This window comes from Crocuta crocuta, unplaced genomic scaffold (assembly GCF_008692635.1).
Source record: "Crocuta crocuta isolate KB4526 unplaced genomic scaffold, BGI_CrCroc_1.0 scaffold213, whole genome shotgun sequence".
NCBI lineage: Eukaryota > Metazoa > Chordata > Mammalia > Carnivora > Hyaenidae > Crocuta > Crocuta crocuta.
Genome location: NW_027529442.1, coordinates 1329379 through 1356146, shown reverse-complemented (window position 1 = coordinate 1356146; position 26768 = coordinate 1329379). Strand labels below are relative to the sequence as shown.

General features: G+C 39.3%; 1 protein-coding gene and 1 non-coding gene across 6 annotated transcripts in view; one reads left to right on the top strand and one right to left on the bottom strand.

The window, feature by feature from the left end:
• FHIT (fragile histidine triad diadenosine triphosphatase) overlaps positions 1–26768 on the top strand; it is a 1396599-nt gene that overhangs the window by 545649 nt on the left and 824182 nt on the right. The gene's annotated exons all lie outside the window — the stretch shown is intronic.
• TRNAK-UUU (transfer RNA lysine (anticodon UUU)) lies at positions 14171–14255 on the bottom strand. The gene has a single exon. It is a non-coding gene; the product is annotated as a tRNA-Lys (tRNA).

Below are 26768 nucleotides of genomic sequence, written 5' to 3'. Positions count from 1 at the left end.
TGAGCAGGGGAGGGTCAGAGAGAGAGGGAGTCACAGACTGAAACTGGCTCCAGGCCCGGAGCTGGCTGTCAGCACAGGGCCCGACGCGGGGCTCGAACCCACGAACCGCGAGATCCTGACCTAAGTGAAAGTCGGACGCTTAACCGACTAAGCCACCCAGGCGCCCCAATATAGTTCAATGGATTTTAAAAGAAGTATGCACCCATGACACTACCAGTGCCATCAAGATATAGAACATTTCTCTTGCCATGAAAAATTCACTCCCGTCAGATTACAGTTATTCCTTCCCACTGGTCTCAGCCTTCAGGCAACAACTGATGTGTTTACTATCACTATAGATTATTTTTAATTTTCTAGAATTTTTAATAAATTGAATCATACAGTATATCCTCTTTTATGTCTGGTTTCATTGACCATAATGATTTGGAGAATCATGCAGGTGGTTGCAGGTATTAGTAGTTTGTTTCCTTTTATTGCTCAATAGTATTCCATTATATGGGCATTTTACATTTTGTGTTATTCATTCATTCATTCATTCATTCTGTATATTCATTTGTTATTGGTTTACCTATGGGTTGTTTATAGGTTTGGGTTATTTTGAATGAAACTGCTATCATTTGAATGAAATTGCTTTCATTCAATATTCATTTATTGAATGAATCTTTGTACACAAATATTCATGTGGACATACTTTCATTTCTCTGGATAAATAAAAAGTTTAGAGTGAAGTGTCTGAATTATATATTATGGATGTTATGGATGTAAAATTTTAAGGAAACTAACAGTTTTTTAAAGTGGTTGTACCATTTTTAAAAAATTCACACTATCACTTTATGAGCATTCCAGTTGCTCTACATTCTTGCAAACCTTTGGCAAGGTCACTCTTTTAAATTTTAGTTGTTCTAATGGGTATGTACAGTTATCTTGTTGTGGTTTTTGTTTGTGATTCTTGATGATATTGAACACCTCTTCATGTGCTTATTTGCCATTGGTATAATTTCTTTCGTCCAGTGTTTTCAAATCTCTGGCTTTTTTCTTTTCTCCTTTCTTGTTGAGTTACAGGAGTTCTTTATATATTCTGGATACAAGTCCTTCGTCACATATGTATGTTACAGATACTTTCTTCTATTGCAGGGCAGTGACTTTTAAAACACAGAAGTTTTAAGTTTCGGTCTGTTATGTTTTCTGATCCTTTCTAAGGAATCTGACTCTACTCCAAGCATGCAAATATTTTTTCCCATGATTTCTTCTAAATGTGTGGTCTGCGATCTATTTTGAGGTAATATTTGCGTATGGTATAAGGTAAGAGTCAGTATTATTTCCTCTGGCCTTCCCACCCAGTATGAATATCTAGTTGTTTTAGCACTGTTTACCAAAAAGATTCTATTCCATCATTGAATTGCCCTGACATCTTTGTCAAAAATCAATTAACCATTTGTGTGTGAGTCTATTTCTAGACTACCCATCTGTTTACTTGATTAATTTATCTATTCTTTCACTAATAACACACTGTTTTGGTTAGTGTGGCTTCATAGTCTTAAAATCAAGTAGTTTGAGTTCTCCAATTCTGTACTTATATATTAAAATTGCCTTTGTTTGGGGGGTGCCTGGGTGGCTTAGTCAGTTAAGCATCCGACTTTCGCTTGGGTCATGATCTCGCGGTTCGTGGGTTCGAGCCCCGCGTTGGGCTCTGTGCTGACTGCCAGCTCAGAGCCTGGAGCCTGTTTCAGTCTGTGACTCCCTCTCTCTCCGACCCTCCCCTGCTCATGCTGTCTCTCTCTCTCTCTCCTAGAAATAAATAAAACATTTAAAAATAAAATAAAATAAAATTGCCTTTGTTTTAGTTCATTTGCATTTCATATAAATTATAATCAGTTTGTCAGTTTCTATGAAAAGTCATGTTGTCATTTTGAATTTTGATTGGAATTGCATTGAATCTTTAGATCGAATTTTGAGAGTAATGCCATTTTGACAATATTGAATCTTTCAGTCTAGGAATATGTTAAATCTTTCCATTTATTTAGTTCTATAATTTCTTTTTACAATGTTTTATAGATTTTAGTACAAAGGTCTTGCATGGATTTCATGGGGTGGCATAGGAAATTGAATTATAGTTTTAGTTTTATTTTCCCATTATTCATTGCTTATGTTAAAAATACTGTTGGTTTTTGTATGTTGCCTTCATATCTTTTGACCTGTTAGATTCATTTATTAGTTTTATTAGTCTTTTTGCAGTTGTTTAAGCTTTTCTACATACATGATCATGTCATCTGTAAGCAAAGACAGTTTAACTTTCTTTCTGGTGTTTACTTAAGGTTTGTCTTTTATGTGTATTAATCCAGTCTTACAATCTGTCTCTTAAGTTTTTATTTTGGTTTTAGGAAACCGATAATTCATCATTTGCCACCTATACTGTCTCCTCTTCTGTATTATTGTTGCCATGTAATTCAATCCCACCCCAAGACATTTTTAATTTCAACAATCTTATTTATTTAGCACTTCCCCACATATTTACCCCACACTGGTACTCTTCACTGAATTCCACATTCTGTGCTTTCATCTGGGAATGTTTTCTTCTGCCTAAATAACTCCATCTACTCCCTCTTAGTATTCCCTTTCAAGTAGATTTTATCTTCTTCCAGAGAGGTGGTAATTTTCTGTCAGGTGGATATGGTATGAATGGATCATGTTCTTGATCTAATCAAGAAATGAGATTTTTCAAAGTTGTGTCTGGTTTATTTCCCATGTGTTCTAACAACTCAAGTCCTCAGAGTTACTTAGCTGAGCATCTGGGATGTTTGCCATGGCCCTTTGTCCTTAGCAGGTTCTAAATCCAGTGTTTGTCTTCCAATCATTCCTGGATTGACAAAATCATTCCTTAGCTGTTTAGTGTCTTAGCAACTGATTTTTGCTCAGCTTTTTGCCCCCCAACTCCCACCCCACACTTGTAGCTGAGGAATGTGCACATCTGGAGGGGGAATTTGAACTGGGAATGTTGAAGTCACTTCTCTGTGGTCCCCCTTTCTCAGAAGTCTTAGCCCCTCAAGTCCTAGCTGCTGCCTCTATAGCCCTTAATTTCAAGTTTTATCTCTTCAACACACAGAAGCTGTTGCAAGTTAAAGGTTGCTACTTTCTACTTGGTGAATATCCCCACAATGCAAATTAACAGGTGCCCTTAGGACAAAAAAAAAAAGCTGCTGTAAATATGGGGCCGACTTCAATGAGCTTTCATTTCCTGCTTAAAGCCTGCTTGCCTTGGTGGTTCTGCAGTGCTTTCAAACAGTCTTATTTTGTATTCCATGCACCATTATAATTGTTTTCTGTTGGAGGATTAGTCAGATAAAAGTTGCTCCTTCAGAGCCAGAAATATAACTCTTCCAGCTATAGTTTAAGAAAGGTACTTCCCACCACCATTTTTAAAGATGCCATTTGTTGAAAAAGAACCCTAGGCCTTTTTTTTCTTCATTGAAAACCCTGCACTTTGGATTGCTGATTATTTCTTTGTAGTGCCATTGTTTGAATGTTTCTTTATTCCTCATCTTGGTAATAGGTATTTGGTTAGATGCAGAGGTTGTTAGGTAGTAACATATCATAGGGGACACTGTGTATCTGCCACTGCATTCACTCCATGAACCATAAAATACGGTGGTTCCCAAACTTGGCTTCACATTACAATCATCTGATAAATCTTTAAATAAAAGAAGAAAAAAACAACCCTGATGCTTGATTACTATCCCAGACATTATGATTTAATTGATATGGAACGTGAGCTGAACATTGGGATTTTTAAGAGTTGACCCTGCCGCCTTCTCTGGTCAGGTGATGTTAATGTGCAGCAAAGTTTGGGAAACACTGATGTAATGTCTGGTCATCCCACTTTTAGTTAGTTTAGGATTGACTCACAGATTCAAGTGTTGTCAGTCTGATCCCTTCAATAACAAGATCCCCATCAAGCTTTAAGCTAATGTTTTAGGAGCCATTGATGGTGGTTACCTAGAACCATTATGTCATTAAGGGTTACGGATGGTGATTTTCTAGTTGTCATTCCTCATCCTCATATTAATGTGATTCCTTTATATGGGACTTTCAATTCCTGTTTCATTCCCTTGATATGCAATCTGTACAGGAAAGTTAGGATAAATGCCTAACCGTTCCCTTTTATTTATATATTTTCTTAATTATGAGTTGGTACCCTAACAACTTATAAAGGTGACCAGTGATATTTTTTTCATATCATTATGGAACTCATGGATTTTTATTCATTAGATCTGTTTCATTCTACCACATTTAAAGTTCTTTTAATGTAGAAATTGATTCATCTTTGGCCAGTGGGAGCCCCTTTCAGGTTGGCTCCAAGTCCTTTGACATGACTCTAGCAGGCTTTGATAGCTTCTGATGACAAACTTTCCTTGTTCATTGTGTCCATTTCCTGTGCCAGATCTACAATCTGCCATTTCTTCAAGGATCCCTGGTTCGTTTCAGTGAAAGGAATTGCTTAGAGACCAAAATAGAGGCACTAAGTACAATCCTATCCTTAACCCTCAGCCTTTTCCTCATATTTCCCAGTTTACTTGGCCAAGAGCAATAACAACAACAACTGGAATTATTATTCCAGTTCTACCACATATTGCATGTTTGTCTTAGGATGCTTTCCTTCCCTGTGCCTGTGATCCCTTCTGTAAAATGGAGATGATAATCGAAAGCCCAGGCATAATCCTTGTAATGGTTTTTTTTAATGAAGAGCCAGCAGGATCACTCATTGTTGGTGGCAGTAGTGGTAGTAGTGATAGGGCCATAATGGTAGTAGTGATGGTGGCAGTTCATTGTTTGCAACAGATAATTATGCACCTAATATGTATAAACACCGGGCATAAACAGTAGAAGTAATGGGAGGAGGAGGAGGAGATCTCATACCTATAGTAGTCTTTGAGTTTTCTTCAATAAGTAATTATGTGTGAGGTACCAGGCTGGGCACTAGGGATACAGTGACAACTAAGAAAGGTATAGTCATTGTCTTCCAGGAGAAAGACAAAACAACAAGTAAACTGGCAAATAAAAGCTATTCTTATTGATCCAAAATTACGCACATAGGTATTTCCCCAGGTTAAGGACAAAAATTCCAAATAGTTTCATGCCACCATCACAACGACTGGCTCACAACAGTGCTATCAAAGCAACCATATTGAAATGTCTTTTGTCCAAGTGTCCCGTTCATGTTGCTGAGCCACTAATTTTTTTCCTAAGCATCTTTCCCCTGATGAGAATTATTTTTAATGAAGGCGTCCTTGGCTGTGGTTCAGAGGATTGAAACTGGGCCTTCCTTCTGTTTTCCTTTCCCCGGCACTACCGGTATTCCCATTCAGAGCTGATTCCCAAGGAACTCCACCCTCCTTGAAATGGAAAAGTGCTCTTCCCCTCTCTGTGACTTGCCTCAGAGGAATGGAAAGGTGCCATCAAAGGGGGAGTTTGTACAGAACCCCGAAGTGGGAAGCCACTTGGCTCTCCCTTTTACTTCAGAAAATGAGGTCGCAGGATGTCCCCTTCCGTGAACTGAATAAAAGACCAAGGGAAAACCTCTTCCCGGCCTACAGCTAAAAGTGGTCTCATGCTGTGAAGGAGTCACTTTTTGGCTCTTTGTGCAGTGGCCCAAAGACTGTCTTAACAGGGTAGGAGCGCAGGAAGTCAGCAAGGTGAGAAAGTTATTCTCCTCTCATACTTAGGGTGATGCTTACTTTCTCCATATGGAGAGAGTCTCTTAATTGGAAAAGAAATAACACAGATTTTTCAACGTCTTGCCATTCCTGGTTCTTTGCTTCTTTTGTGGCTGAGTTACAATTGCCCAGACTTCTGCCTCCTCTTGGTAAGTAGACCAGTCCATAGGAACTACTCCAACCCCCTGTTGTGGCCAGCAGTCTGTTTGAGCTGTAAAAGGTGCCCTGCATCTTGTCTTTCCCCTCAAAGTTCTTGTTGTTTAGAGGGCACAGGTGAAATTCATTTATTCCACAAATCCCAAGTGATTCTGCACAGGGTTCCAGGACCAAAACAAAAACCCAAAGGTATTTGCAATCTGTCCCCTAAAAGTTTACCAACTGGCTCTCTCACGGTATTTACCATAAGGCAGCCCGTGCATGGTATAATGGTCCGGAGTATGGGTTTTGTGTTTGGAGACCTTGGGTTCAATCTCGCCTTGGCAGATTACTCTGCAATCCTAGACAAGTTGCTTTACTCCTCTGAACTTTAGTCTTTAATCTGTCGCAAGAAAATGCCAAGTGTCAGTCAGATACCATACATTTTTGGAGTGTCCATGATGTTCCAGGAACTTCCTTCTGAAGCACAAGGGATGAAGTCAGATAACAAACACACACAAAAATCTGTGAGATGGTCTCAAATCCTGATAAAACCATAAAGATAGATAGAGCAGGGGAGCAATGGAGGGAAGGAGTAGTTGTGGAGGTGGTTGTGTGTAAAATGGTTCAAGAGGGAGGGGGTGGCCAACTCTCAAATGCTGCTAAATAAATGGTTAAATGAAGGGAGGCCTGAAATTGGCCACTGGCTTTGGCAAGATGTGGTTTGTTGATGACCTTTACTAGGGACATGCTATGAGTTGCCTTCGATCTTTAAAAAATTCATAATAAAGGGAACATACATGGTGATTCTGGCTTTTTAAAGAATCCAAAATCATGCTTTAAAGGAAATGGATCCTATAGTCAGGCTGAATTTAAAAACATTTCTAGAGAATTTTGTATTTCCGACTCTTAATAAATCGCATTACAGATAATAGGGGGAAACTAATGGCTGCCTACCAAGCACTTCTGTAGGTTGTATTACTGAACTCTGCTGCACTGTCCCCAAATTGTCCTTCTCTTGGGGGGTCATTAACAACACTTTTTAGAATTAAGATCTTTTAGGATTGAGAGCACAAAAATGACCAAGTCTGAACAAATCCCAGTGACTTTTCAAGATACATCAAAGCCAGCGTTTACAAGCAGCATTTAGGGCTGATTCGGATGGACTGCTCTCCGCTTCTGGCACAGAGAGTGTTCTCCTGAAATTCTTTTCCCCTTTTCCATTCATTACAGAGATGTTTTCATCTTGTTGATCATCCACAGCCATCAGAAGAAACCCTGGCCCCACAGAGCGGTCTCTCTGGGAAGAAAAAGCCAGTGTCGTTTCCCTGGGAAAGGACTGGGAGAAAAAAGCAGCCAACTCCTGTTGATTCCCATTTCTCAGACAGAGCGATGCCTTTAACACCCTGTAATGAAAGTTTTTATATGTGAGAGGGATTACCAACATCGGGCTGTTGTTGTCCTTTGATGTGCCCCAGCAACATTACAGTAGAAGTTATTAAAGAATAAATTGTGGACACCGGCTGCTTCGCCCAAGCCGCTTGTTGCTTTGGCCCTGACCGGTTTATGTGGCGATGAATTTTCATTCGTCTCCTTCTCAAATGTGTTAGCTTTTAGAAATGTTTCCCTGTTTGGAGTTTTGTTTTTAGAGAGGGCTATGAGAGAAGCTTGACAACCTTTTTCAGTCCAGAAAATAAGTGGAGCCTTGAAAATTAGTAACAGTACCTACGCATTCGTGTGGACCATGCACATCTCCTCACAGCCCCCAGCGCCAGCTTTTGCCCATTTTACAGATGAGGAAAGTGAAGCTCGGAGAATTTAGGACTTGGCCACCGTCACAATACTAACTGGATGCCCAGGGGAGGGGGAGAAATCGACTGGCGCTGCTCCGAGTCTGGTGTTTCCACTTAGAGCACAGCTGTGTCTGTGCCCACCCAGAGGGAGGGTTACAATTGTTTAAAGTCTGGAAAGTGATGAAATATGAGGAAATCGTGTGCCGGGGGACCAAGTGTTCCCCAGCTTCCCACTGAACCGGAAATTGTTGGGGCACCACTCCTGGCCCGAAACCTTTCCCTGGCAGCTGGGCTCGGTGTCCGCAGAGGCGAGCTGTGGCTCCAGGTGGAATCACGCAGATGGAGACCGGACCGCGAATGGGAGTGGGCTCATGCTTCCCCCTCGCTTGCTCAAATTAAGCTGCCTAACTTTGTTCCCAGGGAAGCCAAAGGTTTGCCGGGGGTCACCTAGCTTTTCTGAGTAGCTCTCCAGAACGCGAGGAGCGTTCATCTCCCTTTCCCAAGCGAGGGCAGACGTAGCTACTGCAAAATAGCTTGAAAGATTTTTCTAAATTTGGATTGCTTTATCCGGCAACTTTTAATCTGAAGGGCATGACACAATGCCGTCTCTCTTATAGTTCTGTTTCGATCCTTGATTTTATAGTTTCTCAGGTCAAGAGGATTGCAAGTATGTAAATATTACTCCTTTTTATCCTTAAGTAGAATTATTATTAATTGTATTCCTTTTTTTAAAAAAATGTTTTATTTATCATTGAGAGAGAGAGCGTACAAGCTGGGAAGGGGCAGAGAGAGAGAGGGAGACACAGAATCTGAAGCAGGTCCAGGCTCTGAGCTGTCAGCACAGAAGAGCCTGACATGGGGCTCAATTTCGTGAACTCTGAGATCATGACCTGAGCCACCCAGCGCCGCTATGAATTGTATTTCTAATGGTAACTAATGTTGACTGTGTACTGACTGTGGGGGTAGGTATTATCCTAACAGCTTTACATACATTATTAGATGTAATAGTTCTGTGATAGAGCAACTTTTATTATTTTTCTTATACAGATAGAAAAACTGACACTCAGAGAGTTTAAGTAATTTGGCCAAGATTGCACAGCTAGTTAAGGATGTGATCAGCATGTGGAATCGGGTGGTATGACTCATACCTCGTGTTCCTAACCGCCATACATACTACCCTGCCTTCTGAGTGCAGGTTCATAAACTATCTGTGACATTGTTTTGAGCACATTTTCTTCCTACCAGTTAAAGGCCATTTTATTTACTTTTTTTTTTTTTTAATCAGAGAGATTGACTTTCATTTTAGGTTTGTCTTAATCTACACTTGGCATTTTCCAGAGGGGGAAAATGAAACCTCAGAGAACTAACATGTCAGCACAATGGCCAGGGCTTTTTACCCACTCCATCTTCTCTTCTCTTTTGCTCACAGGGTGTCTACTACTCAGAGAGACAGAGAGTTCAAGGTCAAATTTCAAGGTTCTGTGTTATTGATAACTTGCTTAGTGTTCCAAGGCTACAGAAGCTATGGTTCTTTGCTTTCTCAGGGTCTCAGAGGAACCTCTCTTATAGTGTCTGAGATGATGGTGAGGGAATGAACAGGTGCCTGAAAGAAAGAGGACTTTCTTTTTAACTTCTTCCTAGATACAGAGAATATTAGAAACAAGGCTTATTTACGCTGAGGTGTGTAACAATTTGAGAATATTATCTTGTATAGGCATTAGTGTGTTGTAGATATGCTATAAATAAATTATGTAAATTAACATATTAATAAATAGAAATTATCGCCAGGGATTTCTTTTGAGCAAGCTGAGAGACTTCGGATGTATTTTTCATCAGATTAATCTTATTTGTAAACCACATCTGGAAGTCAGAACCTACATTTTGTGCCTTTGTCACTACTTTCTGACCTTGAGCAAACCATGTTTTAGCCCCACATTTGGAGAAGAGGTGCCTTCTTACACCAACACCTCTTTATTCAGGCTAATCCAGACATCTGCATGTGCCAAAGTCAAAGACTTTGAGTCCTCTGGTGACGGGCCCGGTGCAACTTTAACTTTGGAGCTGAGGCTGTTGCTACATTTTTGCTGTCTGAGGAGATGTGCAGGTGTAAAAACCGTGTGCTGAAAGTGGTTCCTGTGAGGAAAAATGGTCTTTCCATCTTCTGTGGTACTTGGGAGATCAGAACTCCTGCCAGAAATCAGAGAACTCATCCTCACACGTCATGTTCTGTGGCTACTAGCTGTTCTTAGAGGAACCAGCAGTTTGAGAATTAGGAGCCCCTTGCAGATGCTCGTGGCTGTCAGCGTGATTTCCCCCCATTGCTGGGAAGTTCACAGTTTTTCCCTGATGATAAGAAACAGCCCTCTTTCGCCCAGTTCCCCCCAACCGTGATCAACATATTCTGGTTGAATCTAAAGGCTTTGGCACAGTACTTTCAATTTTAGAAGCTCTACCCATGGTGTTCAGTTTATGCATCTCTCAGTCCTGCTAGAAGAAGCTGTTGATTTGCCCAGGTCTGCGTAGCACAAACAATTCCAAGCAAGAGCTACTAGTTTTCCGTGCTTCCTCACAGAGGAAGCTGCGTTTTTGCGGTACACAGTGTGATTCACCGTTTGCCGCAAATGAGGAGAGTCAGGTTCTAAAATAGTTTTAAGATTCTTCTGATGGAAAGGCACACTCTCTACATAAGTCATTATCTGGGGAGTGCTGTGTGACACACGCAAGTGGTGGCATATGGGGGTGGTGGATGGACTGGGTCCCAGCAGAACTTCAGAGACCATTTGATGGATTTCTCTGAGACTCTAAATTAGACAGTACCTCAGGAAACGAAAGCAGGGCATTATTCATAAGTTGTTCTCCCCTGCTAACTTCCACACGTCTCCAAGGGTTAATTAATTTTTATTCTTTATCCAGGGAACCCGTCTCTGGGTTAGGTTTATGACAGACTGATGGATGGAGAGGTCAGGCAAGCATAAGCATTTTTGCCATCTACCTTCTGTGTTTCTGCTTCGATCCTCCTGGTGTAAATCAGGATAATGATGAAACAGTGTAGGGGTGTTGGAAAGGCAGGCCCCTACTTTTAGGCTCTCTGAAAAATTTTCCCTTTATTTGATTTTGGTGGCTTCAGTCATATCTTCTAATACAGTTTCATACAAATGTAATCTGGCTTCCCCAGCTAGTACAACCCAAATCAAAATGATATTATACCTTTTCACAGCTGTAAATCCTTCCTCGAATTAAGGCTCTCAAACCTAATCTGCTAGAGGTCCATGGAGGAGGAGGGGAGCCCCAGCTCCCCACCACGAACAGCATTAAGCATCTAATGACAACTCGACAGAGACTTTTATCTTTTGTCCCTGTGAAATAAAATCTTCAAAGTTATCTGCCTTTTCTTTGAAACTTAGCACAGGCTGTACTTGGCCAGGTGTCTCAAAGCTGATACCAAGAGGGCAAAGATCGAGAGCTGTTTTTTACCCACTTCTTGCTGGGCTGCCTTTTTTTTTTTTATGAACTGGGAAGAAGTGAGGGTAAGATCTAAGGAGTGGCCGCTTTCCAATAAGGTTAAAGACACACAGTCACAGAATCCCAACAGAGACTCTAGCAGGAGATTGATGAATTAATTGCATCTACCAATTAACCAATGCAGTAATTACTCTGTGCAAAGCAGAATGAGATCAAGATAGGATGGGGTTGGGGTTGGGGGTGGCAGGTTGTAGGTGACTAGAAAGATCAGAAAGCCAGAGATCTAGAGGAGGTGATGTTCTTGGCAAAGCTCAACTGATGGTGTTGGGTGCCTGAGTAAGAGGCCTGGCCGGGTCTGTAGGCAGGGCTGGGGTGGGGCTTGCTAAGTAGATGGACTTTAATACATAAGAGAGACACTGAGCCAAAACCTTAGAAATACAGAACACACAGTTTCCAAAGAGGCTTCTTGTGGTGGTTCGATGCTACCTTTTTATCATTATTTCAGGAATTTTCTAGGAGTTCTAGACCCAGTCATCTAATGGCAGGGCTCTGATGGCTTTGGAAAGAGATTTGATTCTCTCAGATCAAAGTAAGAGGACAAGCCTGCATCTTCTGAGCACCCAGGGTGTTGCTAGGCATTTGAGTCTCCCTCAGTGCCAGATGTGGGGTGATTTTTCAGAACCATTTGCTTTCTTTTCAACAGCATCTTCCTTTGGAACCAGCTTCCTCACACTGCTTTTCATTCACATAACTGATGTACCACACTCTGTTCTATGGTGTCAGCTACACATGCCAGAATATACCCCTTGGGTTTCCTGAGATAACTTTGAAAAGGAGCCCAGACCTCCTGGCGAGAAGACTTTTGGGTTGTTTTATCATTACACAGAATCCTTTCATATGGGTGTCAGGGTCCCAGTTTGAACCACTCTGTGGGAGGATACTTTCAGAAATCTACCATAAGACAAACTCTTCTCTCATCACTTCCATCCCTAGGGCAGCCAATATGACAAAGGAAAAAGAGCAGATTACTGATACTATCATTCCTTTGAAAAATATGTTTCAAGAGCAGCTACGAAGCATCCATGTACTGTTTTAAGATCTGAGAATACTTGGTGAATAAAATATATAGCATTCCTGCCTTCATTGATGGCCATATTGTCATCTTTAAATAGGTTTTATGCTTTAAAGAATGCAAGGAGCCTGAAGTAACTTTGGACTTCTCATCAGAGGGGTGCAGTCTGCATAGACACATTATAGTAGCCAGCAGAGGCAACAGAAAGGACAAAGGAAAAATAGGAAAGGCATTATTTTGTAATCTGACCAATGAAAATTACTCAGCTTTAAGGGACAAGAACTTATCAGAGAAAGATAGATTTGGCTAATCATTAGTTTAATGATTTTTCCCTTTGAGGGAAAAACATTCTGCTTTAATATTGGGCATGAATTTGGTCATGCTAAGCTAAGCTCTGCTTTGATAATAAGCAACTTCTAAGTCTCCAAGGCTTAAGGAGAAGTTTGAGTTCCATTTCTGAAATGGCCCCAGTGTGAGGTGCTCCACAGACCTATTCCCCAGCAAAACAACCATAACTAGTGAAAATGATAGAAAAGAAACCCGACCTTTTAAAGTCTCTGGAATTGTCTATGTCTATTGTCTAACTGTATGCAGCAAATAAAGACGTATTTAAGAAAATATACTAAATCTTGGTAAGAGCAGCAAGGGTCTATGACATTTGAGCTATGACTTGTTCCTCCTCATCCCAACCCCATTTAATCCTTATGGAAGCTCTGCTTTGGGCAGATGGTGCCAAGACAATGGAGCTTACTTTCACTTTAGCTCTCAGTCAAGGAATGTGTTGTCTCATTAAAAGAGGCAGGCCACCAGCATTTCTCATCCCATCCAGATCTGAGGTACAGAAGCTAAATTCTTGGTGAATGAAGCTAACAGGTTAGAGACCACTTTCTTCCACCCAGCCCACACACATGGAGTGGAGACTACCCCAGGTGTGCCAGCTGAGAGTACTGAGATACAGATTACCCTTGCTTAGCTTGCTGGCAGCAGAGAGGTTCCATTCTGGGAGAGGCAACTCAAGAATACCAAAAATGACCACCCCTAACCAGTACCATGCTCACAAAGCAAGGGTGTCACTCCATTCCTCAGCTCCAGAGCAGCGACTCAGATTTGTTAGAGAGAGAGTCAGGCTAAAAGAAAAGAGAGTTCTAAAACTCTAGCCAAAGAAACTCAATTGATATGAAACAGAGTATGGGGAATTTTAAGTCTAAGGTGCTCTCCAAACCAGTAGAGACTGTGGTGAGAAGCAATTAAGAGGAGGTTGGTAGCTCTGTGATAGCTGTAGCCTAAGCATAGCTCACTTAGTTTACCAGATATTTTCAGGGAAGATCTGTCCTCCTGAAGTCAGAAAAAAATTTTTAAAAAAGTAAAACCCAGCAAAGCTGGTCTCAAAAGTACTCCCCCACCCCCAGCAAAAGAGTCTGAATTTAATTGGATCAAACTGTGGAGCAATTTATGCCCTGCCCTGGGGTATTATCAAACTCACTAGAACAAGAAGCTGGAAATTAGTGAAATCTAACAGTGGGATGTGATAGTAAATGATGCAGACAGTTTATTAGATCAGGGGAAAAGAGAAACAGATGAGGGAAAAAAGTAAAAAAGAACCTTGAATGTACAGTCTTCTCCAGTGTACATGGAATGTTCTCCACATACGTCATAAAATAAGCCCCAAAAAATTTAAAATGCTTTAAGTCATATAAAGCATGTTCTTTGGCCACAATAGTGTAGAATTACAAAACGATAAGAGAAGTTTCTGAAGTTCATAAATAAATGGAGATTAAACAATACACTCCTAAAAAGCCAATGAGCCAAAGAAGAAATCACAAGAGAAATTACAAAAACAAACAAACAAGTAAACAAACATACAAAACCTTTTTTTTTTAATGTTTTATTTATTTCTAGGAGAGAGAGAGAGAGACAGCATGAGCAGGGGAGGGTCAGAGAGAGAGGGAGTCACAGACTGAAACAGGCTCCAGGCTCTGAGCTGGCAGTCAGCGCAGAGCCCGAGGTGGGGCTCGAACCCACGAACCACGAGATCATGACCCAAGCAAAAGTCGGACGCTTAACCGACTAAGCCACCCAGGCACCCCAAAACCTTTTTTGATAAATAAAGATGAAGACATAGCCTACCAAAGCATATGGAATACCACCAAATGTTTAAAGAGAATGTAGATAGCTCTAAACACTTGTATTAAAAAAAAAAGACCTCAAATCAGTAATCTATTCTTTCACCTTAAGAAACTGCAGAAAGAAAAGCAAAATGAACCCCAAGCAAACAGAAGGATAGAAATAAAGATTAGAGTAGAGATCAATAAAATAAAAAATCAAATAAGCAAAAGTTGTCTCTTTGAAAAGATAAGCAAAAATGACAAACCTTTTTCTCAACTGACCAAGCAGAAAAGAGAGAATACTCACATTACCAAAATCAGGCATGAAAGAGGGGACATTACTACTGACCTTATAGAGAGAGACAAGGATTATAAGGTAATATCATGAACAGATGTATGCCAACAAATTAGATGAAATGCACAAAATTGCTAGAAAGATAAAAACTGCTAAAACTGACTCAAGGAGAAATAGGAAATATGAATAAACTCATCACAAGTAAAGAGATTGAATTAGTAACTTAAAAATGACCCAGCAAGAAAAGCCCAGGCCCAGAGAGCTTTACTAGTGACTCTACCAAACATTTAAAAAGATACCAATTCTTCATAAACTTTTCAAAAAATGAGAAAGAGCACTTTCTCTGCATTCCATGGGGCCAGTAGGAAGATATGACCAGGAAATAAATCTACATTCCAATATCTCTAAGGAATATAGACACAAAAATCCTAAACAAAATAGTAGCAATTCAAATTCATTAACATCTAAAATGAACAATACATCATGGCCACGTGGGATTTAATGCAGGAAAGCAAGTTTGGTTAAATATCTAAAAATCAATTAGTGTAATACACTGTATCAGTAGAATAAAAGAAGGCACATTATCATATGAATAGATGCAGAGAAAAATATTTGAAAAAAACCCGATACTTCTTTATAATAACAACACTCAATAAACTATGATAGTAGGGAACTTCGTTAGCCTGATAAAGAGCATATGCTAAAACCTAACAGTTAACATCATAATTAATGGTGGAAGACTGAATGCATTTCCTCTAAGATCAGGAAGGAGACAAAGATATTTGCTCTCACCACTTCGATTCAATATTGTACTGGTGGTTATAGCCAGGGCAGTTTCGCAAGAAAAAGAAATAAAAGCATCCAGATTTGGAATGAAAAAGAAAAGCTATTTCTTATTTGCAGATGACATGATCTTGTATGTATCAATCCTAAGTATCCACTAAAAAACTATTAGTAATAATAAACAAGTTCAGCAAATTCACAGGATACAATATCACTATACAAAACAATTGTATTTCTGTACTCGAGCAATGAACAATAAGGGGGAGAATTAAGAAAAAAATATTTACTGTGATATCAAAAAGAATAAAATACTTAGGGATAAATTTAATGAAATAAGTGTAAAATTTTTATCTGAATCTACATAACATTGTTGAAGAATCATGTATTGGAAATAACAGTGTTGAAATGGCAGTAGTCCCTGAAATGATCTACCAAATGAATGTAGTCCCTATCAGAGTCCTAGCTGACTAGGCAATTCTTGGCAGAATTGACTAAAATAATGATAGAGGACCTCTTGATTTCAAAACTCGCAGATCTGTAGTAATCAAGATAGCATGCTACTGGCATAAGGATAGACATATAGTTCAATGGAGTGGAAATGAGATTCCGGAAATAAACCCTCATGTTTACTGTGAATGATTATCAGCTAGTCTGTCAAACAGCTCAATAGAGAAAGAATACTATTATGAAGAAATTATATGGACAAGTGGATGTCCACATTAAAGAGTAAAGTTGGAGCCCTACCTCATGCCGTATTCAAAAATTACCTCAAAATTGATCAAAGACCCAAAAGTAAAAGCTAAAGCTGTAAAATTCTTAGGAGAAAACATAACCATGAATCTTCTTGACTTTGTAACAGGCAGTGATTTTTTTTTGATATGTTAAAAGCATTAGCAACAAAAGAAAAAATAGATAAATTGAATATCATTGAAATTAAAACTTCTCTGCTTTGGAAGATTCCAACAGAAGAGTGAAAAGACTATCCATAGAATGAGAGAGAATACTTATACATCATATATCTGATAAGGGAGTTATATCTAAATATATAATGTGATATATATGTATTATTATATAGGTAACATATATATAGTATATATATGAAAACTATAAAATGTTGAATATATATAATAATTTAGGGACACCCCATTGAAAAATGATCCATGGACCTGAGTAGATATTTATTGAGAAAGGATATATAAATTCTCAGTAAGCCCATGGGAAGATGCTTAAAGTCATTAGCTATCAAGGAAATGCAAATCAAAACCACAGTGAGTCACCACATCATACTCACTTGAATGGTTATAATCAAAAGGAGGATGTAGAGAAATCGGAACCCTTATACACTGCTAATGGGAATGTAAATTGGTGCAGAAACCTTGGAAAACAGTTACTAAAGAGGTTAAACAGTGATATCATATAATTTAATAGTTCCACTCCTAGATATATATGCAAAGATATGAAAATATGCACACATACAAAAACTTGTATGTGAATCTTCATAACAGTATACTTGCCGAAAAGTAGAAACAGCTGAAGTATTCATCAACTGATGAGTATGTAAATAAACTGTGGTATATCCTATCAATGGAATATTATTTGTCAATAAAGAGAAATGAAACACTGATGCATACTACAACATAGAGGAACCTTGAAAACATTATATTAAGACAGAGAAGCTCATCAAAACTGACCACACATTGGGCCATAGAAAGCCCTAGTCATGTATATCATGGGCATACTTAAAATTGTCAACATTACTTAGTAACTTCCTTAATAATCTATATGCCCAATTATTGTTCTGCCGTTTTATTAGTTTATTATTTTTCTCCAGGATAAACTCCTCTCCCATCCTCCTAAAATGTTTAACTTTACAAATCATAGTCAAATCAATCCTGGTTCTCCATTCAGGTTCGTATATTTTCTTGAGACTTTGTACCAGCTTCCTAACTTGGCCCCCTGGCCTTCTGTCCAATTCCACTCAAGTATGTAGCAGCTGTAAGAATTTTTCTAAACTTTGTCAGTCCTCTGCCTGAGCTCTCCAGATCTTCATCCATCACTGTCAAGATGACACCCAAGCTTGTCAAACTGCTCATCTCTCACCACTCCTTGCTTCTTGCTTTATGTTCTGGCAGTACCGAACTGTATGAAGTTCTCTGCGTACCCAGACTCCTAACTACACTAAGGCTTAGCTGAGACAGCTCTTCAGACCATGCCGTGGCTGAGTTTCTTTCTCCATTACCTGAACTGCCTTAACCATGTTTTGGCCCAACTATTCGCTATGTGTTGTTGGATTAAAACAACAACAACAACTGTCTCATTCATTAGTTTGCACACACTACCTGGTGTATAGGAGATAGTGAAGGAAGAGCCGAGGCAGAGAGGGAGACATTGAGCCTGAGAGAAGCCTTCCATTCCCTCCACCTGGCTTTAGGCGAGTTAAGACCAAATCAAGTGAGACCGATATTTAGGTAGGCAGTGTTCTCCTGAAGACACTCCAGAAGGAAGACTTTCTTGCTCTTTTCAGAATTTTACCACCGTGAGGATCCATTTCTCACTACCATTCCATTCATATTTCACCAGTATTGTTATATCATGCTCGTTCTTTCTGTTCTAAGTAAACTGAATGTATGAAGCTTCTGATGTCTTTCGTGTATAGTCCTTCATAAGTAAGAAAGGTTCTGGATTTATTTATTTTAAAAAAATATTAATGTTTTATTTATTTCTGAGAGAGAGAGAGAGACAGCGTGAGCAAGGGAGGGTCAGAGAGAGAGGGAGACACAGAATCTGAAGCAGGCCCCAGGTTCTGAGCTAGCCATCAGCACAGAGCCCAATGTGGGGCTCAAACCCACAAACCATGAGATCATGACCTGAGCTGAAGTCGGACGCTTAACCGACTGACACACCCAGGCGCCCCGTGAAAGGTTCTGGATTTAAACATTGGTGTCTGCAATTGAGTGATGCATGCATACAATACTCCATTTTAGGGCAGAACACAGATGAAAAGGACATACAGTTTGCAGCTACAATGGAGTGGGATCTAAACCCTGGTTTTGTCCTCGATTAGCTTTGGGACTGTAGCTAGATAACTTAATTTCTCCAAAGTCCCGATTTCTCATCTGTAAAATGAGAATATATATTTACATAGGTGTTACATAGAATTAAATGAGCATGCTACTTAACACAATTGGTTTTCAAGCCAGGAGGACTTTTCCTTGGTACTGGGAATACAAGAATGGCCCACTGGTCGGAGGAGGCTAAACTTTGGTATCAAACAGATCCAGCTGTGCAACTGAATAACAGAATAGAAGGTTAGTTTTTGCTCCTGTAACAGATTAGTGAGTATTTGTTGGGTGTCTACCATGTGCACCAGGTGCTGGATTAGGCACTGTAGATGTGTCATTGCACAAGATAGGCAAAGCCTTGCAGTGCTCCTGGATGGGCTGCCTAGGGGAAAGGCTACTTCCAACCACTCACAGGTTAACATCTATGCTGACAACAACATCTCCAACTCATGGGTGAGGATCCTCTCTGAATTATTTGACTGTTGAGTCTCTGCCTGGTTGGGCAGATGTGTCTCATGGGACAGTTAGATGGGTAGGTTGCATGGAAGAAGAGAGGATGCTTCTTTAGAGCACAGAGCTCAGAAGTGGTAAAGGTGAAAAGTATTGATAAAATCTGGGGATAATATACTTTTTCAGCCCTTGCAGCACACAGCCTCCCCCTTCTCATGAGCTTCCTACCTTAAAGCAGGCATGTCTTCCTTATTATCCACTCCCCTGCAAAAGAAAACCCAGAAACCCAAATGAACAACAATAGAATAAGCCCCTGAGAACATCAGGGGCCTTAAATCCTCATGAAGTATGAGTTCCATTGCATGAATCCAATCAGCCCAGGCTGAGGTGTTGACATTGGATTTATTTGCATGACTTAATAGCTTATTTCACAACCCACTCAAAAGCTCCTTTTTCCATTGAATTGTGATTATTTTGCTATACTCCCTGTGGATGAAATTCACATAAACACTGGATTTACTATATATTCCCCTCTGCCTTTCTCTCACTTAACAGTGTGTCAGCCCTGCCCACCTAATGACAAAAACAGTTTCCTAAGCAACTGAGCACCACATTGTGTAAAAACCCTTCTACAATTTTACCTTTAAGCAATCCATGTGATTAAATGAGGTTCGCCTTAAGGAAAGGGAAAGATGGAGTCCTAATATTGAGTAAGATATGGATATGATCTTGTCCTTGCTGGGTGCAAATGGTGTTTTTGGGTGATTGGGACCATGATAAAAGTCCAATGGGTGCTTCTTAACTGTTGAAGGTACTTTGGGATGGTAACATGAGATTTGGAGGCTTGACTGGGTTTTGAATCTCAGCTCCATTTCCAGTGATTCAGATTATTTTGAGCAAGTTACTGAACCTCCCTGAACCTCAGTTTTCTTGCCTCTGAACTGGAGTTAACAATCCCTACATTGTGTATTGCCCCAAGGGTTAAAATCATTAGTAAATATGAAAAGGGTTATTCACCATATACAATAGACACTTCACACAGGCTGTATAGTCGAAGGGTCGATTCTCTCTAAATTTTAACTTTCAGACCATGTAGCTCTCTCTCTTTTTTTTTTTTTTTAATGTTAATGTATTTTTGAGAGAGACAGAGATTGAGCAGGGGAGGGGCAGAGAGAGAGGGAGATGCAGAATCTGAAGCAGTCTCCAGGCTCTGCGCTGTGAGCACAGAGCCTGACGCAGGTCTCAAACTCACAAGCTGTGAGATCATGACCTGGGCCGAAGTCAGATGCTTAACCAAGTGAGCCCCCCAGGCGCCCCTATGTAGCTGTATTTTAATGGTCTAATTCTTTTTCATCTTGACTTAGTCAGTTGCCCACCAATCCATATACATTTCCAGAGTTCCTGCTACCTGCTTATCACTGTATAGTTCCCTGGGAAACAAAAGAAGTTTCAGATTATAGAGTACCAGCCATGGAAATGTATCTTCTGGAATATGTTTTCCTATAATGTTCAGCATGATCACTATTGGGTCCTTTCAGAAACTGTGCATTTCAGAGAAATATGTATGAAATGACCCATATATGTTAAAAAATAACTTAGCAGAAATGCACCCATATGTAAGTAAGTATATTAAAAAGCAAACTGGAAAAAAAAGACTGGAAGTATGCATACAGAATCATTAAGAACATTTACCTCTTTATATGAAAGAGGGATTAGTATGAAAGAATCAAATGGGACTTAAATGTTTTAGTCTGTAGGCTCACAACAAGAATATGTGGTTTTTATTACTTTGATTTTTTTAAAGTCTTTTTTGAACACTGCATGCAAGTTGGGGAGGGGCAGGGAGAGAGAGAATCCCAAGCAGGCTCTGCGCTGTCAGCCGGGAGCCTGAGGTGGGGCTCCATCTTGTGAACCGTGAGATCATGACCTGAGCTGAAATCAAGAGTTGGATACTTAACCAACTGAGCCACCTGGGTGCCCCAAAATTAAAAGACTCTTTTTAGAGCAGTTTTAGATTTACAGAAAAATTGAGCAAACAGTACAGAGTTTTCTTCACTGTCTTCACTTTCCCCTGTCATTATGTTCATGTGAGAGGTACATTTATTACAAACGATAAGCCAATTTTGATTCATTATTGTTCACTAACATGTGTCATTTACATTAGGATCCACTCTTGGTATTGCATATTCTGTGGATTTTGACAAATGTTTAATGCCATGTATCCAACACTACAGTGCCACACAGAGTAGTTTCATTTCCCGAAAAATTTCCTGTGCCCCATCTATTTCTCCTTCCTTTCCTTCCCCTGAACGCTAGCCATCACTGTCTCCATAGTTTTTCCTTTTCCAAAATGTTATATAGTTGGAATCATACATTGTGTAGGCTTTTCGGATTGGTTTCTTTCACTTAGTAATATGCGTTTAAGGTTCCCCATGTCTTTTCATGGCTTTATAGCTCATTTCTCTTAGCGCTGAATAATATTCTCTTGTCTGGAGGTACCAGTTTGTTTATCCATTTAGCTACTGAAGGATATCTTAGTTGCTTCTAAGTTTTAGCAATTATGAATTATGAGCTTTAGCAATTATGAGTTTAACAATTTAAAGCTGCTTTAAACATTTGTTTGTAGGTTTTGAATATACGTAAGTATTCAACTCATTTGGGTAAATATCAAGGAATATGGTTGTTGGATCACTTAGTAAGAATATGTTTAGTTTGAAAGAAACCGCCAGACTCTCTTCCAAAGTGGCTATAGCATTTAGCATTCTAACCAGCAATAAATGAGAGTTCCTATTGCTCCACATGCTCTCCAGGTCTTGGTAGTGTTGGTGTTTTGGATTCTCACCATTTTAATAAATGTATAATGGTATAAAATAAAATTGTTATTTTAACTTGCGAGTTGCGAATGACTTCTGATGTCATATATTCATATGCATATTTGCCGTCTGTTCTTTGGTGAGGTGTCTGTTCAAGTCTTTTGTCCATTTTTTTTAGTTGGGTAATTCATTTTCTTATTGTTGAATTTTAAGAGTTCTTTGTATATTTTGGATAACAGTTCTTTATCAGATGTGTCTTTTGCAAATGTTTTGTTCCGATCTGTAGCTTGTCTTCTCATTTTCTTGCCAGTGACTTTCATAGAATAGGAATTTTTAATTTTAATGAAGTCCAGCTTATCAATGATGTCCTTCATGGATCATGCCTTTGGTGTTCTATCTAAAAAGTCATCACCATACCCAAGATCATCTAGCTTTTCCTCTATGTTATTTATAGGAGTTTTATAGTTTTACTGCCTTTGCTCCTTTGTCAAAGATCACTTGACTATATTTCTGTGGTTCTGTTTCTGGACTCTCAGCTGTCCCCCACTGATCTATTTGTCTGTTCTTTTGCCAATACCATACTGTCTTGGTTATTGTAGATTTGTAGTTAAGTCTTGAAGTTCAGTAGTGTCAGTCTTTTGACTTTGCTATTCTTCTTTGATATTGTGTTGGATATTCTTGATCTTTCACCTTTTCATATAAACTTTAGAATTAGTTTGTTGGTATCCACAAGATAGCTTGCTGGGATTTTTATTGGGTTTGCACTGAATCCGTACATTAAGTTGGGAAGAACTGTCATCTTGACAATATTAAGTGTTCCTATCAATTTACATGGAATCTCTCTCTTTCCCTCTCTCAATCTCTTTCTCTCTCTTAATCTTCTTTGATTTCTTTCAGAATTAGAGTTTCCTAGTTTTTCTCATATGTATCTTGGACATATTTAATTTATACCTAGTATTGCATTATTTGATATTAATATAAATGGTATTGTGTATTTAATCTCAAATCCTGTACCTTTGCTACAATCACTTACTACTTTCAAGAGAATATTGCTTGTATAATTAAAAAAAATCAAAAGGGATGGAGGAGAAAGTGATTCAGCATACTTACACACATTATAATTGTTAACTGTGATGAAATATTTTGACACCTGGTGTGGCTTTTGTGAATTTGCCATGTGGCTTAGAATTGCTTTTATTTATATTTGAAAATGCACATATTCCATATAATGAATTACAAAGAGCAAACACCAACACATCTGAGGTGAGTTTATAAGAGATATGTGATGTTAATAGGTCCTATAGATGTTCAAACAGGTGACAATATATTATATACATATTTAATTCAACTAACATGCGTGTGAAAAAGAAGAATCTAGGCAATGGCAGTTTCCATAATTGTTACTCAGTGACAGGGGTGTTAGTAACTCAGAGATACATTACCGTTTCAATACAGAAAGCAGGGCCATGTTGAATTAACCACTCCACTCTAACCCACTCTTAGTGTACAACAGTGAAAAAGCTCTCATTTGCACACACTTATGTGACTTCTAAGGATAATTTCTCCATCTCTTTGCTTTCCACACCTCACTGTTTTCTCATTGGTTAACTCCAATGAGTCAGGGAAGGGTATTATTCTAGGAAATGTAATCCCCACCCTAAGCTTTGCAAGGTAAATTGCACAGGAGTTGGTGATTCTCAGTTGACAGTAGATCACTCAGCACATCTATGTCACTTGTTTTTAATGACTAGACATCCTTTCCCTGCAACTTTGGCTTCTCCAAAGTCTGTTCTTTTTCTTTAATATGTGTGCCAATGATTTTTTATATACAACTTTACCTGGCTTTCCCTATAAAGTGACTAGATAAGTCATTTCACTTTTTATAGTCTTGAAGCATGTTCTTTGTATATCTCTTATATTATGTAGTCGTATTTACCTTTGTACAAGAGTTCTGCAAGAGGTCTTCTTTTCCTATTGGATAATAAGCCTTTCAAAGGTAGAGAGATAATCTTATTTACGTGTTTATTTATTTTTAAAGTTTTTATTTATTTTTGACAGAGAGAGAGAGAGAGAGCTGGGGAGGGGCAGAGAAAGAGAGACACACAGAATCCGAAGGAGGCTCCAGGTTCCAAGCTGTCAGCACAGAGCCTGACGTGGGGTTCAAACTCATGAACCATGAGATTATGACCTGGGCCAAAGTCAGTTGCTCAACCAACAAGCCACCCAGGCACCCCGAGATGATCTCTTTTATAAAGTCTGAATGTGCCTCACATCGTCTGGCAGAGCATTATGCACGTAGTAGGTACTAATCAAATATTTGCTTAATTAACTAATGGGCAATATCACTTAAAATACTGCTATTATGATCAATGTAAGTCACTGTTTAAGTAAATTGGACCATCACTTTGCTCTAATGATGGTAACTTAAATGAATATCCCATTTAAATTTTTGATTTATTAGGTCCTTTTTACTGCTGCTCCTTTACCGTAGTAGCCTGGTGCGTTGCACTGGTCATTAACTTTCAGTCCAGAGTCACAAAACGTTAGTGCAGACCTGGTACGTTCAGCCTGCAAAATCACGTTTCCTATATGATCATACCTTGCATGTCTGAGAGCAGTTGAATGTCTCCTCTAATGATTCTAGAAGACTGCAGTGAATGACAAATTACTGGTGTCTAATATTATATGATTGGTAAATGACTGTTATGTGCTTTATTTCTGTCCCTCTAGGAAGGCTAGATTATTCCCAAATAGCAGATTGCCATATGAAAATGCCAATATTTACTCTCTGTTGATCCAAGGTAACAATTCAGGAGCAGTCATTTGATATAAGACACTCATGATTTTTTATAAATCGATAACTAGTTAGGAAGAATGACTCTCTGAGGCACCCTATTATGATGAGGTTGACCTTCAGGCCCGATTGCGTGGGTTTAACCAGGAATTTCTGTGCTGTCTGTGCACATTATAGTCAAGTTAGAATGGGCATTTGGTTTTATCTTGGCTCCCAAATTGATATGAGTTATGTTTAAATCTCAGAACAAAAATTCTGTTTCCAAAGTGGTATTAAGATAAAAAATTAAAATAAAACAAGAAATGTGTACCAACTTCCTCATGTGCCATGTGATCAGCACATCTCTGTTTCTGTGTACCCAGTCTTCCAAAGCCATAGTTTGTCACATTGGTTTTTGCTTTCTACCTTCTGTGTGCACCTCCTTGTTGACCTTAATCCCCCAGGTCAGTTTCCTGGATGCTTATTAATGCTGCTGTTTTCCTTGCTTGCCTCCTATTTCCCTCTCTTTTTTTCAGCTGCCATTACTCCCTGCCTGATACTGTTTTCTACTCTCTTGGTGATGTGCTCACTTTACTGTGACACTGTTTGGGGCTTTGTTGATCCCATTTACGGACATGCACACACCCTCTCTGTCTCTTCTTACTATTTCACTGCTTCCTTCCCTCAGGTGGCCTGCCCTCTCCTCTGCTTTGTAGCATCCGGGAACCCCACTGGCCTCTGTCCCTTGAGTCCTCTCTATGCTGTGCTGCATGGGGAATAAGTCCCAAGTACCTTAGCTACAAGGGGCGGATGGGCACAGTTGCCTAAACTTGGACAACTATTATTATTATTATTTCATCCTCACATTAATGTCTGAGCACCAGCTGTGACTACCATTTTACAGATCAAAAAATTGAGACTTAAGAGTAAGTAGCCTGGAAGTCATGCAGCAAGTACGTCAGAGGTCGAAAAAGCAGCCTTGAGATGTTGTGATTTTATTACTAATACTTTTTTAGCTTTGTGGTAGTTAGTTCGTTACCTGAGCCCTTTCAGGCAGGCACCACGTGGGTCCTTAATAATTCTTCATGTTGATTCTATAGTTGTCCCTGATAATTCCCTCAGGAGGCTGAAATAAGGTCAAGTTGTTCAAATACTTACATAGGGCTTTGGAACCTATTGTACCCATGTTCAAATCTAAACCAGTCAGAATCTTATTAATGCTGCCGGGCTTTACCTTCTGGGGGAACTGTGTGGAAACACATGGAATTATATTTCAGGGTGATCAGTTCAGATTCCTTTTGTATGCATGAACTTGTTCTGTTATTTCAACTTTTATATTTATTTATTCCTTAGAACCAAATCCTAGTATCACTAATTAATAGAAATAATATCCATAATTGAAGCACTGTACAAATATTTAAATGAATCACGATTATTTGGCAAATGAAGGTGGGTGTGTCTAGCAACATATTATATAACTTAAACTTGGCAATGGATAGACATTTCTAACTGTTTTCACCATGCAAATGCATAATACTGTTTAATACAAACAAATTACTAGTGGAGTGGAAGTGAGTATAGTTTTGACAAAAGTAAAATAAAACTCATATGCATAAATATAATAAGAATAATAATGCATTTTATTTATTTGTGTGGTGTCTACCCACAGCTGCATTCTAGCTGCTTTGTAATACAATTAAAGCAACCGATTAAATAACGATTAGCTGGTTAGAGACTGATCAGATTATAGCGCCAATTAAAATCAGTGTCGAACAATGTCTTTAATCACTCTCCTTCTGCAAAATCTTGGAATAAAGCTCTTTATTACATACACATACTTTAGCATGCAGCATGTTGATGTGGTAGCAAGATCTCTGGGCTGGATAAAGGTGAGGGAGGAAGGTTTTTCCTGCATGGCACCTACGAAACGAGACCTTTGAAGCACATTCCAGCAGGAAGTTTTTTTTTGGGGGGGTGGGTACAACAGAAAGGAGGGTGAACAAGTAGAAGTGAATGGGTCTACTCTATGTGGGGCAGGGAGATATCTGCCTGAGCTGAGTGGATGGAATTGTGAAAAATGCTTTCTCATCAAAAGCAACACTTCATGTCGAAGGAAATAGGGAGCTCCAGGCCCTGCCAGGATAAAAACAGTGTTGGTGGATTTTTTGGATTACCTAGGCTCCCACACATGGGAAAGGCTTGAGTCTGCACACCTGTCAGGTGGAATGCTACTTCCTTTCGAGGAGTTTGGAAAGGAATAGTATCTAATGGTTCATCAGTCCCCAAAGTGGCATGAGTCATCCATGTGCCCCAT